Consider the following 18,695-nt stretch of genomic DNA (forward strand, 5'->3'; position numbering starts at 1 on the left):
CAGTAAAACAAATCCTTGGTGGGGCGCCTGGGTGGCTCAGTGGGTTAGAGCCTCTGCTTTCAGCTCAGGTCATGATCCCAGGGTCCTGGGATGGAGGCCCACATTGGACTCTCTGCTCATCAGGGAGCCTGCTTCTCCGTCTCTCTCTGCCTGCCTCTCTGCCTACTTGTGATCTCTGTCTGTCAAATAAATAAATGAAATTAAAAAAAAAAAATCCTTGGTAAGGGAGGCATCAGAATCCTTGCAGAGCTCTGAGGTATCTCTCTGAAGGTCCAAGGTGGCAGTGCCGATGCCATCATGGAATTGGTTACCCTGGTCTCAGTGGAACCATGAGAGACAAGGTAAATGTGATTACCGTAATAAACCACAGGGATGGAGAGATAGATTGTTTCATTTGCAGGCATCTGTGGCAATGGCAAATTAGTCACTAGATTACCAGAAATGAGATGGAAGGGCAGTTTACTAAATCAGTTCTTCACATATATAGGGAGAAAATGTCTGGTTTTGCTGGGCAAAGATCTAAGTTGCATCCCCATAGTGGGAATACATACCTCTTCTCTAGTTCCCTTAACTAAGCCAGTTGGCAGACCCAGATCCCTTTTAGAAAGGACCCTGCTCCTTCCCCTAGCCTAGTGGGACCAGTGAACATTTATTAGGGTGACTGGGTACCGGGAAAAGAAAACCATCCAGCTTTCTGAGTTTATGCTGATCCCTACACCAGAAATGGGGCTGAGTAAGGGCTATGGGAATCAGATGATAAAGCCTTGACATGAATTCCTCTGACAAGGGGTCCAGTGAGACCACAGGCCAATATAATGCTCCACCCTGGAATGTACAATTCCAGGAGATACGCTCAGTAGCTAGTAGAATCCCCATGTTGGTGGAAGGACCAAGGGGAAGCTTCTGGTATGAGCCACTTCCCTGACAAATGATAAGTACATCACCCCAAATAGCAAACCCAAAGCAGTATTTTATTCCTGTTTCCACTGGGAAACCTCCAAAGCATCCCTAGTCCAGTTTCCCTCTTACTTTTGAGTCTCTGCATTTCTTCCCAGGATCCTCTCCCCCTCCCTCCCCCTCCCCTCAGGGTCCTCTTCTACTGTGGGTCACTCCCCTTTCTACAACCTTTCTACTCCTCTCAGAGGGGCCTTTGCTTTGCTGGGTCTCAGAAACTTGCCTCTCCCCAGAACACTTCTTTGCTCCCAGTTTGTTTGAAAAGAGACTGCTTATATATATATAGAACAGTTGGTTAACTCTCATTATCGGCATAATTTAATCTCTTCTTACAATTAAAAAAAAAAGAAGTACTTGGGGGCACCTGGGAGGCTCACACAGTTAAGTGTCCGACTCTTGGTGTTGGCTCAGTCCATGATCTCCCGGGTTGTGAGATCGAGCCCGCTGTTAGGCTCTGTGCTCCACGGGGACTCTGCTTGAAGATTCTGTCCCTCGGTCTCTCCCCACCACGTTCACTCAAGCGCAAGTGTTCTCTTTCTCTCTCAAATAAATAAATCTTTTATTTTTAAAAATCTTTTAAAAATATTTTATTTATTTATTTGACGGAGTGAGAGGTCACAGTAGGCAGAGAGAGAAGGATAAGCAGGCCCCCCACAGAGAGCCCGATGCAGGGCTCGATCCCAGGACGCTGAGATCATGACCTGAGCGGAAGGCAGAGGTTTAACCCACTGAGCCACCCAGGCACCCCAATAAATAAATCTTTTTTAAAAAACCCGAATACTTAAATTACAGAACTGTTGGTTGTAAAGCGCTGTGACAATACAGGAGCATATAGACTAAAACTTAATTCTTTTCCCTTCCTCTTCTTTGGGGGTAACCGGTATTAAATTTTCTATTTATTCACATACACACACAAGCTGATATATGGCTTTGTTTATCGTGAACAGAATACTGTACCTACTATTTTAGGACATGCTTTTCTCACTCCACAGGAATCACAGACCTTATACCATACAGATTCGCCTTATATCTCCTAAAATTAAGCTTCCTATTTGGAGATAATGGTAGATTCACATACAGTTGTAAGCAATAATAGAGATCTCATGTACTTTTGACCTAGTTTCCTCCACTGGTAACACCTTGCTAAATTGTTGTTCAGTAAGTATCCCAACTAGGGTATTAATATTGATACAATCCATCAGGCTCATTCAGATGTCCCCACTTTAACTTGAACTCATCTGTGTGCGCATCTGTGTGTGTGTGTGTATGTTGGTTCTAAGCAATTGTATCATCTGTGTAGGTCCCCATATGTACCATCGCAGTCAAGACCCAGAACAGTTTCATCACCTTGAGGATCCCTTGTGTTGCCCTTTATACCCACACGCACTTCCCTCTGCCCCCTTCTTCACCCCTAGTTCTCGACAACCACTCATCCTTTCTCCATTTCTATACTTCTGTTATTCCAGAAATGTATTTATGCAATCATATGGTTTACAAGCTTTTGGAGTTGGCTCTTTCATTCAGCATAACTCTCTGGGGATTCATCCAAGTTGTTTTGTGTACCAACTGTTTATTGCTGAGTACTATTCAATGGCATGGTATGTCATGATGTGTTTAACCCCTCAACCATTGAAGGACATTTGGATTGTTTCTAATTTTTAGCTATGATGAATAAAGTTGTTATCAACAATCATGTACAGTTTTTGCAGAAATATAAGCTTCTATTCCTCTGGGATGAATGCCCAAGAGTATAATTACTGGGTCATATGGTAATTGTATGTTTAAGGAAAATGGGTACACTCATATTCTTCGGGTTTAAGTATAAAATAGAAGAATATTTTATAAGAGTTAATTGGCACTATTTATCATTTTTAAATGCATATTAATTTTAACTCAATTCTGCTTCTAGGAACCTGGCTTCTAGAAATATTTGTGTTTTTGCTAAAATGTATAATAAGTACCAGGCTGTTCATTTCGGCACTGTTTGCATTGGGAGAAAATTTAGAACAAACAAAATTGCTGTATAATGCTGTACATTATAAATCTTTTTATTTTCTTGCTGTTGAGTTGTGCACACACTGTTATGTTTTAATTCGAAACACCTTCTGTAGGAATTAGAATGTAAGCATTTTTTATAGGATTTTTTTATTATTTGTATTTGTTATGCTGGGTCTAAGTATCATGTTCTTTGCACAAAATAAACACTTGAGTGTTGCTCTTTTATTGATTTTTAGGCAGTTGTATATAGTTCATATTGTGGGTATTAACGCTTTATCTGACCTTTGCAATGTAGAACTTTCATATTTCTGTAAGATCAAAACTGTCACATTTACCTTTCTAGTTTTTTGTCATGTTTTGGAATAGGTTTCCTACCTGCCTCCCTGCTTTTACTCCTATTTTATTAGAGTAATGGTATACATACGAGTTTTAAGTAGCCTCAAGTCCTTTTTGAAAGAGGCAAGGAATACACAGATCCCATAAATAAATGAAAATGTTGTATGAGACATGGGAGATTACTTTTTATCTATTCATAACCGTCATATTTCTTGACAAGTATTTTTCTTGCTGTGCTGTGTATATTTTAAAGGGATGCCGGAAGGAGTAATTATATCATAACTTTAAAGGATTATAAACACCTAAGGGAAAGGTGCTGTTTAAACACGTTGCTAATAATGTGTTTGCACATTTTTCAAACAGCTCAAATTACATTCACGAGTATCAGCAGCATGGCCTCCTCGGAGAAGGACAGAGAATGGGAGGGGGTCAAGAATATTATTCTAGGAGAGATTGTTTAGGCAAGGAAGTAATTTATCTTGCTATGGGCAGAATGAAGAGCTCACCACCCAGTAATTTGTAATTGATCACAATTATGATGCCTAGTGGTGGGGTGTAAAATGAAGGAAAGTATTTGGTCAAAAGATTAGCACAAATATAAGAGTGTTTAGTCAGGTCCAAAATGTAAGCTGGTTTAGCAAGAAGAAAAATGAAGCCGTTCGGAAGAACCCAAAATGAACCAAAGTAAATGAAAATGGAGATTCAGTCCACATGTTGTGGGTTGATGTTTCCTTGGAAGGAGTGGTTGAGAATTTTTGATCCTTAAAGCAACCTCATATTAAAGTAGTTTAACTAATTTAGTCATGTTCGACACTACCACAAAGAAAATAAATTCTATTGGGCTCTACTCTGATGGCTAAAAAGCCAATTCACTGAAATGGAAGGATGTTGAAGGTACTCACATTATGTAATCGGTACAGTATGTCAGTCCCAGTGGTCTGGTTAACCAAATGAAGGCACATTTAGTAAAATTCGGTATAATTTTTTCCTAGAACTATCCTACCTGATTACAGTGAAATAGATTCTACTAATCACAGGCTGCCTAATTTGGAGATTGAGCCTGGTTTGGGGGAACAGAGATGCTTTCATTGTATCATTTGGTTTTCTGTGGCCCATGACGGAAGATGTGTCGGCAAGGCTAACATGGGTCCTTTCTTTATTTAGGAATCTACTTAAGATGATCTTGGGACTTGCTGTGTTCCAGGAAAAGAAAGAGAAGAATAAAGGGTGTGACTTCCCTGAAGTCATGTAGTGAGTTTGTGACACAACTGGACAGCACTGGGGTCTTCAGAAACCCCTTTCCACTGAAGGAAATGGCACGCTTCAAAAGTCTAAGCTCAAGAGGACCTCTGGCCCAATTCCAGGTAACTTGGAGGTTTTCACAGTCTTTCCTACATATAAAGCTACAGTTAATTAATTCCATTGAACAATTGGAGAAGTAAAGAAGGAATCCAGAAACTAGGTTCTGAACTGGAGGTAAGGGCTTTAGTCTTCTTCTTTCTTTCTTTTTTTTTTTTTTTTTTTCTAGAGCTGACTTTGATTCTTCATTTCAGATGAAAATCAAGATGTGGCCACCCTGTGGAGAAGCCAGGTCCCCTGCTCCTGCTCCCCCTGACTCTCTCTCTTGCTGGTGGTTCTGTAGTTTGGAGCAATGCACAGTGGGTCAAAGTCCCAGGCAACTCTGAGCTGAGCATCACCAAAGAGAAGGTAAATGTGCCTAATGCTAACTGAGCATATAAAATTGTAACACTTGCAATTTTCTTTAGGTATTTTGGAGCCTGTGACTTTCCCCCCCAAGTCTCACATAGTTTCTTAAGTCCGTGAGAAGCTCAGGCCCGAGGCCCTAACTTGTAGAGGCCGAGGGATGGAGGACCCAGAAAAGAGTGCCATCCCTCTGCTGGGATCTTCTTTCCTGAGCTTCTACAGTCCCCTCACCCCACCCAGGACCCCTGTCAGGTTTGGTGACACTACAAGGAGAGTGACTCTGACTGACTGAAAATGACAAATTAGGGAACTTTGAATCACATGATCTTTTCTTATTCAAAGCCATTTGAAAGCAGATTAACAACTCCGCTGGGTTTTATAGTCCTGCCAAAAACTTTTACCTGGCTTACCCAAAAAGATCAGGCCAGTTTTCTTTCCTCTCCTCTATTATTAACATGATAGTGTGAACGTAATGCTATTGAAGCCAGGACTGTAGTGCACATGCGGCATTTCTTTGGCTACTTAACATTGGTTCTGTTCCACCTTCCAGATGACACCTGATTTCGTTTAGGAAATGACCTCCTCCTCGTGTATGCAGTCTTAGTGGGATATCAACCCAGGGGCCTGCTCCCCACCATGGAAGCTCTTGCAGAGACCAGCCCTGAGGGTGGATATTTGGTCTAAGTTCAGCCAATCAGATAGACTCTTCTGGAACTTTGGGCCTTGAACAAGTGACATAAGGACCTCAGGAATCACACCGAGGCCAGGGAGCCATGCCAAACAGACTGAATTGCCTGTTCCTGACCTTCTAGATTCTCCTCAGTTCCTGCCCATGTCTAGGCCTGGCCCTTGACTCTTCGGGTTAGTGAATACCCTATCTTTCAGTACATTCCCATTTGATTCCATTAGCTCAAACTGGTTTGCTTGCAACCAAGAATCCTGGTATAAGATCCCTTCTTGACATACCTCACACATGGGTCTGCAGTCTTTAAGTCTATCCTGTCTGGAGTGTTCTAGCATTGGCTTAAACTAGCTCTTTCCTCCATTGGTGACAGCCTAGAGACCACAGGACTGGCTTTCTTTTAGTGGGTACTGATAGAAAATATTCTTCTAGATTTCTAGTCCTTCCAGTTTCTCATTATCAAAACAAGAATTCAAACAAAACTCATCAGAACTTCTCTCCAACAGCTGTCATTAATGTGAGGTCTCCCTTCTCCTGCCCAGGACCACCCGCTCAGGAATCCAGCTCTTTCAGGCAAACATATTGCCGTTTCTCTACCAGAATAGCTAAAATTAAAAAGATGGACCAAACCCAGTGTTTGCAAGGATATGGAGCAACTCCAACTCTAACACATTTTGTTGGTGGGTGTGTAGAATGCTACAATTGCTTGGGAAATCTGTTCAACAGTGTTTCATAAAGTTAAATACATACCTATTCTTTGACCCAGCAGTTGCGTTTCTAGGTAGATATTCAAGAAAAAATTAGTCTTCCCAAAAATTTGTACAAGAGTGTTCTTGGCAACTTTATTCGTAATAGCCAGGAACTGGAAACAAGCCAAGTGTCCATCAACAGAAAAATGGATAAAGAAATTGTAGTATCTTCATACAATAGAATACTGAGCACCAGTAGAAAAGAATGACTCATACGGGTGACAATAGGTATGAATCTCAAAAAAATTAGATTGAGCCAAAGAAGCCAGAATCCACATGACTCCATTTATATGAAGCTTGAAACAGGAAGAAACAATTTATGGTAGTAAGAGCAGTGGTTACCTTTGGGGGAATATTGACTAGTAAGAGGCACAGGGAGCCTTCTGAAGTACTGGGATTTATTTAATCTCTGAGGCAGAAACATGGATATATACATCTATAAAAATTCATTAAACTATACAGTTAAGATTTGTATACTCCATTGTGTGTACGTTACACTTCAATAAAAAAGATGAAAAGATAAAATAAGCATGTGATTATATCCTATAATTTAAATATCCACAGTTCTATAATTTAAATATATTTTGTGAATTCTGCGCTCAAGTTAGATTTAAATCCCAATCCCATATATGATGTTGAGAACGGTTTGAAAAACTTTTGTATTTTTCCCCTCCGTTCTTTGTTTATATCAAGGCAATAGGAAGCTAATGTATTTCCCCTTCCAGGAGTATTTTTATGTTCAAAGGAAAACCATTGGGAGAAAGTAATAATTAACACAAAGGAATGACTGGCTTAATGGTGGGCCTTCAGGCATCCATAGAGGAGGTATTTCAGGTCAAAGGAGGGTCAAGAATGGGTAGAAACAAGCAACAAACTCCTAATAGACATTTCTGGTGATCCACCGGTGGGGCCAATAGCCTATGGTGTTCTGATCTTTGGCTGGAAAAATCAGCCTACTGGTTTCCAGCAGATAAGAGGAGTTTGTCTCCTGGGGCTGGTCATTTCCTCCAAAGCTGAGGGTGGGGAGATTTTGTGGGCAGCTTTTCCTCCACACTGAGAGGAGAACAGAAAGCAGGAAATAGAAAGGTTAGGATAGAGGATGCAGAAGCGAGGATGAACATGGAAAAGCCCAGGGGCGAGTGAGTGTGGGCTGTGCCCCTGGGGTCAGACAGCAGACACAGCAGGGGCACGGGGAGACAAGGGGAGCCCAGCAGAAAGTAAAATGAAAACAGAGACAGTGCAGGTGAAGGAGACCCCTCTCCGCTTGGCCTCTGCAGCCTGCGCGTCCCCTCTCCCCTCCCGGAACAGCGGGGCACTGGCAAGGGGCCTCCTGGCTCCGCCCTTGCCCTTCCCAAGTTTTCCACCCCCCCCCCCCCCACTGCGCCTGCAGCAGCCCAGGGGTTGTCCTAAAACATCATCTCATCACATTATTCCTCAGCTTAAAACTACTTAATAGCTCAACATCATCTCTTTTTAAAAGTCCAAGCTCCTTAAAGTTGCCTGCCAGGAGCCTCTCATGCCTTGTCCTTGCTTGCTCCTCAGCCTCATCTGTTTTCGTGAATAACGGGGGACTGTGTTCAGTGGATTTTATCTATACCGTGGGCCCTGTTCTCCATGGGTTGCTTTCGGAGTTTGGTTCCACGCGGTCAATGAAGGTTGGGAAGCAGACGATCCTCCTCCTGGATCCGAGGTCAGTAGGAGCCTAACACTACCTCCCAGTGTCTACACCTCTCACCTCCCTTCATCCCATCATGCAGGCATCTTATCATCGATTGCAAGAAGGGTGACTACAGTACAATAAGATACTCTACGAGAGAGAGACCATATTCACCTAACTCTCATTACAGCCTATTGTTATAATTGTGCTATTTTATTAGCAGTGAGTGTTAATTTCCTACTGGGCCTAATTTAGAAATTAAACTTTATCAGGGGTGGGTATGTATAAAGAAAACAGCATAGATGGGGTTTGGTTCTATCTGCAGGTTTGGGCATCCACGGGGGACCCAGGAATGTATGCCCCATGGGTGAGGGGGGAGCTGCTGTAATCCTCTTCCTGGCTAGAGCTGTCTAGTTGCCCTTTAAGAATCCTAGGGAAGGTACTGATTGTATTTTCACAAGCCAGCTCCGGGAGAACCTCCGTGAGCGAGTACCTCTCGGTGCCCCAGGGCCCCAGACAGGACTTGATTCCTCCAACTACCTTAACCCTTCCCTGTTGATGGGGGCAGGAAGTTGGCATCACCTAATTGAGGTTTCAATAAAGGGAGTAACCCATTACCTATGACTCTCATCAAGGACGTTGGTTCTGGCAGAGAAAGCCCTCTCTTCTGCTGTCTAAATCCTGGCTACTCTTCAAGAGTCATCTCAAATACCACGTCTATCATGTCCATTCAGGCTCAGAAATGAGGCTTTCTGATATTTTGGCAGCAGTGTGGCTTGTAGGGAGAGGGAAGAGCTTGGGACCAGAAGCTGGCAGGCTTTGGGATGGTGAGTGAGGTGTTTGTGGTCCAAGGTCCAGTCTTTAGGGGCTCCCAGTGAAAAGGTTAGCTTCTGCAGGCATCAGTCAGTAACCCTGAGGGTCCAGACACCTGCTGGGGCAGAGATGCCAACAGCTCTGGCAGGGGACCAGAGCTGAAATTAAGGATCTCCTCGTCGGGGTGGTTCCAGGTGGCCAGTTGCTTTAGAGCAGGCGTCCACCTGGGGATCCAGAACTGTGATTCAGGTGCCTGAGGGAAGAGAGGCAAGTGTGAGCAAGGCAGGGGGTCTGGGCAAGGGGATCAGAGCCCAGTCCTGCAGACCAAGTCGACCCTCCAGGGAGAGCTCAGAGAAGGTGGCAATGCTATGGATCTCAGGTGTTAAGAGTCCTGGTGGATGCCACAGCGGTGAACTGTCAACAGACCACAAATTCCCACCTGACCAGCTGCCAGTCACCCCGACCAGAGCCCAAGAATGGCTGAGCTTGAGGTCAGAGGGTGTGGTGAGCAGCAGCTGCACCGGGCTCTGGGAGGCAAGGGCTGTGCCTCTTCTGACGTATGCTCTGATCTCCTTCCCCCATCACCGTGATGTTCGCTGGCACCGCTCCTTACTTTGTGATCTCCTCCTGGAAATAACCCCACAGCAGGTAGCAGAGGGCCAGGCACACACAGTACATAAGGATAAGGTTGGATCAAATTGCATTTAGCTCATTGGCAGCTCGGGCTTTGGCCTGCACTACGCTGTCCAGCCCAGTCCTTTTCCAGATTTTTTTTAAAAGATTTTATTTATTTATTTGACAGAGTGAGATCACAAGTAGGCGGAGAGGCAGGCAGAGAGAGAGAGAGAGAGAAGGAAGCAGGCTCCCCGCTGAGCAGAGAGCCCCTTGCGGGACTCGATCCCAGGACTCTGAGATCATGACCCCAGTTGAATGAAGGCAGAGGCTCAACTCACTGAGCCACCCAGGCACCCTCCAGATTTTTTCCGTATCACGGATCAGGACTCCTCCTCCTCTGTGCGTAGAAAAATGGCACCGCAGTTCCTCTCCATCCTCGGGGTGGGGAGGGGAAGAGCTGGGACCCGTAGGAAATGGAGGGCAGTGCATCGTGTCCCACACCCTGCCTTCCTCTGCCCCTCAGCCAAAGTGATCTATTTCTTCTTCCTTTCTGGCCCCGGCATCAGTGGAAAACTGGAGCTGGTTGCCATGGAGACCAGCCACCGACTTCAGAGTGCCTGTTTATTAAAGATGAAAGTAATGTATGCCTGGCTGATCTGAGCAGCTGTCAGAGATTCGACTGTTAGCAGAGGAAGTCACTAATTTCGAGGCATAATCACCCATCTAAGAGAGAGGCGGCCCCCCTTCATCTTCCGAGTGGAGCTGGGCCCTGTGGGTAAGGTCTGCCCCAGCGGGCGTTTCTTGTCCTTTTCTTCCTTCCTTCCTTGTTCTATTTCTTTCTTTCTTCCTCGTTTATTTTAGGACTAATATGGTAATGGTACTTCTTTTCTCCCTTATTTCCTACTCAAAATATATAGTCTTGCAGTCATGTGATAGACGAATTCAGCTTCGTGGGCGGGCCCAGGAAACCCAAACCCTCTCATGACGTTGTTTCCTTTGGAAAGTGTATTCTGGATTCCAAGCCACCTACTTACAAATAAGGCTGTCTGTTTGTTCATTCAACAGTCTCCGCCAGGTGTGCAAGAGCAGAAGAGGTGGGGGTGAGCCCCGCGGAGAGCAGCCTTGATGGACATCGCGAGCCCTTCGACAGGTGGGAGAAGCAGGCACCTTCCGAGAAGGCAGTAATTAGAAGAGAGGTGGGGGGTCTTGCATCTTTTGGCCAAATGAGCTGTGTGATCTCCAGAAAACAAGTCACTTTCTTTTTGTCTTTTTGCTCTTTTCATTCATGCAGTGATAAAATCTGAGAGTAAATCTGAATCCCAAGATTCACGATTTAGATTCACCAAGTGTTCTCCAAAGCCGACAGGGCAAACTGGGCTGATCACTGCTGGGCTGTAAGGAGTGGCGGTGCCTGCAGGGAGCACTCCAGGAGCCAAGAGGCTGCTGGGAGCTGATCCCCACTGTCTTATCACAGCGTAGCCAACTCGCTCATCCCTTCTGCCCTCAGTTTCCTCATCTGAAAGAGAAGGGAGGAGTAAGCTAATTCTAACTAGTCTTTCATTCCGTAGACACTAAAGTGTGGGCTTCCGTGAACAGAAATGGTTCCTAACACTGGACAGCTGAACTGGGGTTAACCCCGGGTCTAGGTCGCTGTTAACGAAGTACAATATCTGTCTCTGGTCAAGGTTGTCTCAGGCCAAGGCAGGTGCTGGTTTCCATCTCTTGGTGTCAGTGTGCAGGCACTTCTGTGGCAGGTCTGGGCAGGAGCCCCTGTCCCATTTCTCTTGAGCTGCCTGGTGTCTAAGAATGAAGATGTAACATGAAGCTAAAGAATGGAAGTGAGTATCATCAGTGCTTTTTAAAAATATATATATTTTATTAATTTATTTGACAGGAATGGAGCACAAGCAGGGAAGAGCAGAAGAGAGAAATGGAGAAGCAGACTCCTGCTGAGCAGGGAGCCAGACATGGGCTTGATCCCAGGATCCTGGGATCATGACCTGAGCCGAAGATAGATGCACCCCTCATCAGTGCCTTTAGAACACAGTGCACCCAGAACCCAGATTAGCCTGGGCTCCAGCAAGGCAGCTTCCGGGCAGGCAGGCCTCAGAACTGCCAGCAGCAGTCCCCTGGAAGCTATTACTTCTCTCACCTGCTCCATACCTCAAGTAGGCAAAACAGCTGTCTCATGTCACTGTGATGCTTCCTCCTTTCCCTGCATTCATCCTGAAAGCATTTTTTCTAAAGGACATGCACAGTCTTAGGTTTGCATGTTTTACTGAAGGAAATTTGAATCCCATTTATGGGATGTCAACATAGGTCATAACTTAACCCTTTTTATAAACACATGTATTTTTTTAAAAATTTATGCCAATTGTATAAAACAGGAGAGGAAAGGAAGAATACTCATTCATCCATCCATCCATTTAACAATTACTCATGGAAGGTACTTACTATGAGTCAGGTGTATTTATGAGATAAATCAGAGAGTATACATTTATTTTTCTTAAAACCTGCTTTATTGAGGTTTTGTAATTCAAGAAATGCACCCATTTTATGTGTACAGTTTGATGCATTTTGACAATCACAGTCAAGGTATGGAACCTTTCCATTACCCCCAGAAAGTTTTTTTTGACTGTTTTGCTGTCAATTCTCTCCTCCTTTCCAACCCCCAAACCCCAGCCAAACCAATGCTGTTATTTTACTTGTGCCTTTCTAGAAAGTCAAATAAGGGACATAACTTGTAGTAGAGAATACAGCTTAAAAAATAAATAGGCATTTGCACTCCCAGCGAGTGAGGCAGAAGCTTTGACATGGGACACATAGACTGTGCTGCTGGAACACATAAGTGGTGTGAGGAGACTTGGAAGCTGAGGTCTGAAGGCCTAATAACAGTGAATCAGGTAAGCAGGAGTGAGAGTAAGGAGTGTTTCAAGCTGTGGGAACATTATACAGCAAGGCCAGGAGGAGAGAGTGTGCCAGACAAGTTTACTGGGACCTAAAAGTTTCCATAGCTCAGGGATGGAGTATGAAGGGGTTACAAGTGGCAAGTCAAGAATCTTTTTTTTTTTTTTAAAGATTTTATTTATTTATTTGACAGGCAGAGATCACAAGTAGGCAGAGCAGCAGGCAGAGAGAGAGGAGGAAGCAGGCTCCCCACTGAGCAGAGAGCCCGATGTGGGGCTCGATCCCAGGACCCTGGGATCATGACCTGAGCCAAAGGCAGAGGCTTTAACCCACTGAGCCACCCAGGCGCCCCCCGCAAGTCAAGAATCTTAAGAGATAAACCCATTCAAGCAAAGAAAGTCCTTATAAGCCGGGTTTGCCTTTATTCCAAGGCAATGGGGAACCATGGAAGGAGGTTAAACAGGAAAGCAAGGGCCTCGGATTTGCCTGTGAGAAGGATCGCTCTTCCTGCATGTGGGAAATACTAAGGGCCAGGCAGGAGGACCTGAATAAGAGGCTGGTGCAGCGATCTGGATGAGAGGTGCTGGCAAGCAGGGCTAGGAAAGTGGCAGGTGGTGGGAACGGAGAGAAATAGATAAATACGGGAGAGATCTGGGAGGCGGAAATGAAGGGAATGAATGACTCATTGGAAGCAGAGACAGTGAGTGAGAAAGGCATTGAGGAGAATTCCTCGGTTTCAAATCGGGGGCCTGTGAGGAAGACGGTGGCATTCACTGAGACAGAGAACCCTGTGGGGGGGCAGGGGTGGAGGGGTGGGCGGAGGAGACAGCGTACTCCACTTTGGATACATCTTGTTGGCGGGCGGTGGCGGGGGGGGGGGGGGGCGGGCGGGCATCCCGGAAGATGGCATCAGCAGTCAGAGTTGTGAGTCTAGAGCTCGGAGACCCACACTGAGCCCACTCTTCTCCACTCTCTGTAATCTGGCTTCTAGGTTCTTCCATTGAGTTGACCTACTGAAGACTAAAGGATTTATCCTGTCAAGCAGAACACTTTCTTTGTAAGAATAGGATTTGTTTCTTGTGTAGTTAGGTATAGGGAGATTTGTTCCTATGTGATAAACCTTGGAAAAACCGGGGAAAACTGGAAAGTAACTTTCAGCGAGTTTTCTTCTCTCCTCTTTCCCAGTACAACCCCTCAGGCAGCACTGGAGTATCTTTTAGGTGGAGAAAGAGAAATGGAGGGAAGTGAGCACACTAGGACGGCTCAGACCTAAGCTTTCTAATCCCAAATCCCTCAGGAGCCTGGATGTTACCCGTTCCAGGACATGGTGCCGAGAGGTTATATTTGGTGGCATCGCTAAAATGAAGCCCATAGACACGTTTCAATAAATAGAATCTACAAGTGGGTTAAACTGTCAATGAAAACCTTTTCTTTTCCAAACTCCTTTCCTTTTTTTCAAACTGAGCCATATTAAGAAAACTCATTTCAGTTTTGTTGTTTGTTTTGTTTTGCTTTGCTTTGTCAAAGAAAGATGGGAAGAACCTAATCCCAGGCGCTGCCGTGGGGGCTGGAAACGGACACAGCGCTCTGCTGGTGGGCGGCGGAGCTCTTCGAGGGAACACCATTTTGTCCCCATTTGAGGCCCAGGGAAGCCATGATCTTTTAAGAAACTCATAGAAATTCCAACTGAGAGAAAATTAGTATGGAATTCTGTAAGCAATTTCCTTCCTTTCTTAGAATTCACAATCTAAAATGCAAGAGCCCAGGGCACCTGGCTGGCTCTGCAGGGGGAGACCGCCACTCTTGATCTCAGGATGGAGTTCAAGCCCTATGCTGGCTGAAGCGATTACTTAAAAATAAAATCTGAAAAAAAAAAAGTAAAAGCCCATTCTTTGGCTGTTCTTCTAGAGGTTTGGTGTGAATGAGCTGGAGATCTGTAGCATGCAGACCAGGCTTGTCCTGGGTTCCTGTCCTTGCCACAGATGGAAGTGAATCACAGATCCCCTGCTCCCAGGTGCGGATACTGTTTCCTCTCATCCCAAGAAGAATTCAGGCAACCTTGATTTCATCGGGCATATGTCATTAGCTTATCAAAGGCTCAAGTGGGATTACTCTGAAGTGATCTGTGCTTAAAAACTACCTCACTGGGGCACCTGGGTGGCTCAGTGGGTTAAACCTTCGGCTCAGGTCATGATCTCAGGGTCCTGGGATCGAGCCCCACATCATGCTCTCTGCTCGGCAAGGAGCCTGCTTCTCCCTCTCTCTCTCTGCCTGCCTCTCTGCCTACTTGTGACCTCTCTCTCTCTGTCAAATAAATAAATAAAATCTTTAAAGAAAAACAAAACAAAAACTACCTCACCGGGGCACCTGGGTGGCTCGGTGGGTTAAAGCCTCTGCCTTTGGCTCAGGTCACGATCCCAGGGTCCTGGGATCGAGCCCCGCATCGGGCTCTCTCCTCAGCAGGAAGCCTGCATCCTCCTCTCTCTCTCTACCTGCCTCTCTGCCTACTTGTGATCTCTGTCTGTCAAGTAAATAAATAAAATCTTAAAAAAAAAAAAAAAAAAGATCTACCTCACCCCCAGCCCCCTAACCAAGAGCATGGAAAGGACCTCTCTGCCACCTGCGTAAAGACCAGGAGTCACCAGCACTCTTGCCTGCCTGCTTGAGAATGCTTACACATTTGCTTATTTGATTCTTTTTTCTCTGCTCTCCCTTGGACTGACATGCATAGCCAGTCCTCATAGTTGTTTATCAGTTCTCCAAGCCTATTTTAAAAGATTTCTGCTTTCATTTAAAATCTAAGTCACATTCTTCTTGCATCCGCTGCTGTATTTCCCGAAGGGGTTGTGTCAAAGGAAATTCAACACCCACTTTCCTCACGATCGGCTCCCCGGCTTGCTCACTCATCAGAAGGCTCATGCTATTCGATACTTCAGAAGATTATTTTCCTTGTTAGGTGACGTGTCAAGGGAAGGGGAGCTGGCCCCAGCGTCAGGTGACTGAGTTTTGCTCCCGTTTCTACTGTTGACTCAATCAATGTCCTTGGGCAAGTCATTGAGCCTTTTCATGCTGCGGTCTCTGGGGATGAAATCTGCCAACTGCATCATATGAATTTGAACCTTAGTGCCCTCTGGGATAAAAATAGGAAGGGGCCAGGTGTCCATGTGGCCCCAAACTGATGGAATGAGGAGGACCATGGGACCTCAAAGCTGTCCTTGAGCTGCAAACTCTGTAACAGGGTCAGGCCTCGGGCCTTGGTCCAGTTGCCTGTGGGGGTCAATTCTGCCACTTGGATTTTTCCAAAAATAAAAGAAGACACTGCATTAACCACCCAGCCTTGTATATTCTATCTGCTCCATATCCCATATGCCTTTGTACTTCCCCTGTTGGGATACTCACCATTGACTGATGTTACTCGTTTGACCTCACTGCCCTGGAAACGTCTCAAGGGAGGGGACCTGTCTGCCTCGTGCAACACTGTACCGTGTGTGCGGAGGACATGCCTGGCAAATAGAAGGTATACCAGATATATTTGACAAATGAATGGATGAATGAAGGATTGCTGTCTGGCCTCAGCAATATCTCATTTCTGTATTACTGAGGCTGCCTATTGCCAGCTAAGAACATAGTGGGATTGGATTATCCCTAGCTCTTCAGAGCCCTGAGCCGCACTATGGAATGATAATGGAAGCGCGTCTCAGACCAAATGCTGTCACTTGTACATAGTTATCCATTAGAAGACCCCCCCAATATTCAAGCACTTGGTTCTGTAAGCTCAGCGAAGTCCTAGCCCTCTGAACTTTTAGGTGCTCTGTCCACCATTGACATGAAAAATTCTCTTGACAGTGACAGGGCAGTATTCTAAAGATCAGATTTAGTTAATAGTAGGCATCCAGAGTTATCTCAATTCACGGCTGAACACAGGACAAGTTCCGGATCACGCCTCTGATTTCTGAAAGGTGACCAGGGAAAAGCTGCCTAGAATGTTAGATTCAGCGGTCCTAAGAGTAGAGAGAGCCACTAATGTTTTAGCCAGTCCACCTGTTTTGAATACAGTTTGGTTCAGCAGTAAAAGCCCAGCTCTAACCTCCTTGATATTAATGAACAGATTGCTAATTTTGCCAACAGAAGTCATTGCTATCCTTCATTTTGCTCATTAGCCCAACGTCTGCTCTTGGCTCCAGATAAAGATGGGTAGAGCACTTGGGGCAACCACCTGAACGGTTCTGTCAAGACGAACTAATGGGAGCTGTAGAAGCCACTCAGACTTTTAAAAAGCAATTAAAAAGGCGCATGAGGCCATGCTTCTGAAAAATGAAGAGTAGTCTAGCCCCAGAGGGCTTTCCTCCTCTTGTGTTCTTTCTAACCCTCGGGGGGATTTGGTCTACTGGCCAGCTTCCCCAGGTGGACCTCAACCTGTGGCTTGTAACAGAGTATAATTTACTTCTGGGTTCTCTTAAAACTGCCTTAGCTATGTAGGTAATTGTGGGTCCCAAGGGAAGTTATCAGTGGGCCCAAGAACCTTTTGGTTCTACTGACCAAGGAAGTTTCCCCCGCTTTCTTTTTGTTCTTGAAACGTCACCGTAATGGCTGCCTTGATTCCTCACAAACTCCTCTTGGCTCTCACCTTCTCCAGCCTCTCAGCTCTGGATGTGGATGCGCTGCACTGCTGACCCACTCCGGAAGGGTCAGGAGCCTAAGCCATGTCATAGGGGAAGGTTGGAAGTTATTTGTGCCACACTGACCCTCTGTGTTAGTGTGGCTGAAATGGGTCCCAGAGTTGTAGCAATGTTCTCCCCTACAAACATGCATGTGCCCACACATTCCATAGTGTGGCACTCTGTCTCCGGTGTCTGTTCTGAATTTTGGACAACATGGAGATCCAGCCTAGCTCTTGTTTCTCCTCCGTATAGAACTAGAATCTACCCCAAGCCCAGTACAAAGCATTGCTGGCTCTCAGCAGACCCACCGCCCAGAGCCATGCCAACCCGTCCCACGGGCTGTCATGAATCTCGATGGACACAATACACAGCTTGAGGCTGCTAACTCTTGGGGATATTTTATCCTCCTGGCTACCCTACTGGCAGGAGGCTCCCTTAGCCCTGATTCTACCTGGTTGTAGGTTCTTTTCTTTTCCCACAATGTATCCTGCCAAGCTTGTCTAGTGTATTTGGCTCGTAATGTTATCAGAGTATAGGGTTAATTTTTTATGTGTCTCCAGGGGAAGCAAGTTAATCACATTATCGGTTGTTCCCACTAACCCTACTGGGGGAAAACCCAAAGGAGCAGTTTAAGGGGTTGTGCTTTGCCCCATAGGACCCTGCTCCTAGAGCTGATTGGTTCGGGGGGGACCGCGAACCCACAGGCATCCAATCAAAACGTTGGTCAGCTACTCATTTCATAACCTGGAGCACACACAGAAAAACTGGGGTAGTCCCCATTTCTTTCTTGGAAATTTGAATAGAAAACTGTCAAGAAAAAAAAAAATGACTCGGTAAGGTGCTTAGAAACGAGAAAAGCGAGGCCACAAGGGGATCCCAGTGAGCTCAGAGTACCAAATACTGAAACTATGGGCAAGCAAAAGTGGTGGAGAGAAGAGTTTCAAGCCAAGAGAAAGCAGCAGCTCAAAGAAAATCGATCTGGGGCAATGGCCGTGACCCTCGACGCCTGCCACAGAGCCCTAGAATCTCCCCAAACTGGAGTAGCTCCCCAGTCCCAGTGCCACGATGCTGTGAGCCTCCCTGCTTCCCCATGCCTGCTCCTGGCTGGTCTGTGGAAGACCAACTCCATTAGTGCTCCAAAAAAAATATAAATAAATAAATAAATAAATAAAAATCCGCCTTCTGAGCTAGCCTGTCTGAATCAACTCACCGCCAGGAAAACCATCCAGTTTTTCTGTATTCTCTATGTGTGCAAAGACAGTGGGGTGTATCTTCGTAGCTTTGCACCCAGCTTTGCACTCAGCACAAAATATGGTACATATGAATGGGTTCTCAGTAAATGGAGACTGAATAAAAGAGATTTTGAAAGCCCCAATCAACAGTCAGGTTCAGGCAATTACTGTCTTACCTTGCAGTATCTTCAGTTTGGCGCTCTAAGTTGAACAAAGGATGTGGCCACATTTCCTAGCATCCCACCTCTTTAGCCTTCTTATTCCATGAGATTCTAGACACACCGCTGATTTTTGAAAATGCAAATCCTTCCTCAGATTCAAAATCTCCCTCAGGCAGGTAAATTCTACTCCTGTCCAGTTTGCTGAATGGATCAACACACACACGCA

General features: G+C 45.4%; 2 long non-coding RNA genes across 8 annotated transcripts in view; one reads left to right on the forward strand and one right to left on the reverse strand.

The window, feature by feature from the left end:
• The window catches only part of LOC131833551 (uncharacterized), a 71,638-nt gene extending 55,822 nt beyond the window's left edge, over positions 1 to 15,816 (forward strand). For 2 of the 5 annotated variants that reach the window (XR_009354521.1, XR_009354519.1), the window contains exons 8-12: positions 4,453 to 4,652; positions 4,842 to 4,995; positions 10,075 to 10,658; positions 11,403 to 12,411; positions 13,943 to 15,816. This is a non-coding gene — a long non-coding RNA (uncharacterized LOC131833551). The remainder of the gene's footprint in view (positions 1 to 4,452; positions 4,653 to 4,841; positions 4,996 to 10,074; positions 10,659 to 11,402; positions 12,412 to 13,942) is intronic. The other 3 variants (XR_009354520.1, XR_009354522.1, XR_009354523.1) reach the window with 3 other exon arrangements.
• On the reverse strand, positions 10,954 to 18,685 carry LOC131833552 (uncharacterized). 3 transcript variants are annotated; one of them, XR_009354526.1, is made up of 3 exons: positions 18,485 to 18,685; positions 15,815 to 15,918; positions 10,954 to 11,024 (listed from the first exon to the last, which is right to left on the reverse strand). It is a non-coding gene; the product is annotated as an uncharacterized LOC131833552 (long non-coding RNA). The 3 variants fall into 3 exon arrangements; XR_009354524.1 differs by lacking the exon at positions 10,954 to 11,024 and adding an exon at positions 11,220 to 11,308; XR_009354525.1 differs by lacking the exon at positions 10,954 to 11,024 and adding an exon at positions 11,247 to 11,333.
• Positions 18,686 to 18,695: the final 10 nt, after the last annotated feature.

Source organism: Mustela lutreola, chromosome 6, assembly GCF_030435805.1.
Source record: "Mustela lutreola isolate mMusLut2 chromosome 6, mMusLut2.pri, whole genome shotgun sequence".
NCBI lineage: Eukaryota > Metazoa > Chordata > Mammalia > Carnivora > Mustelidae > Mustela > Mustela lutreola.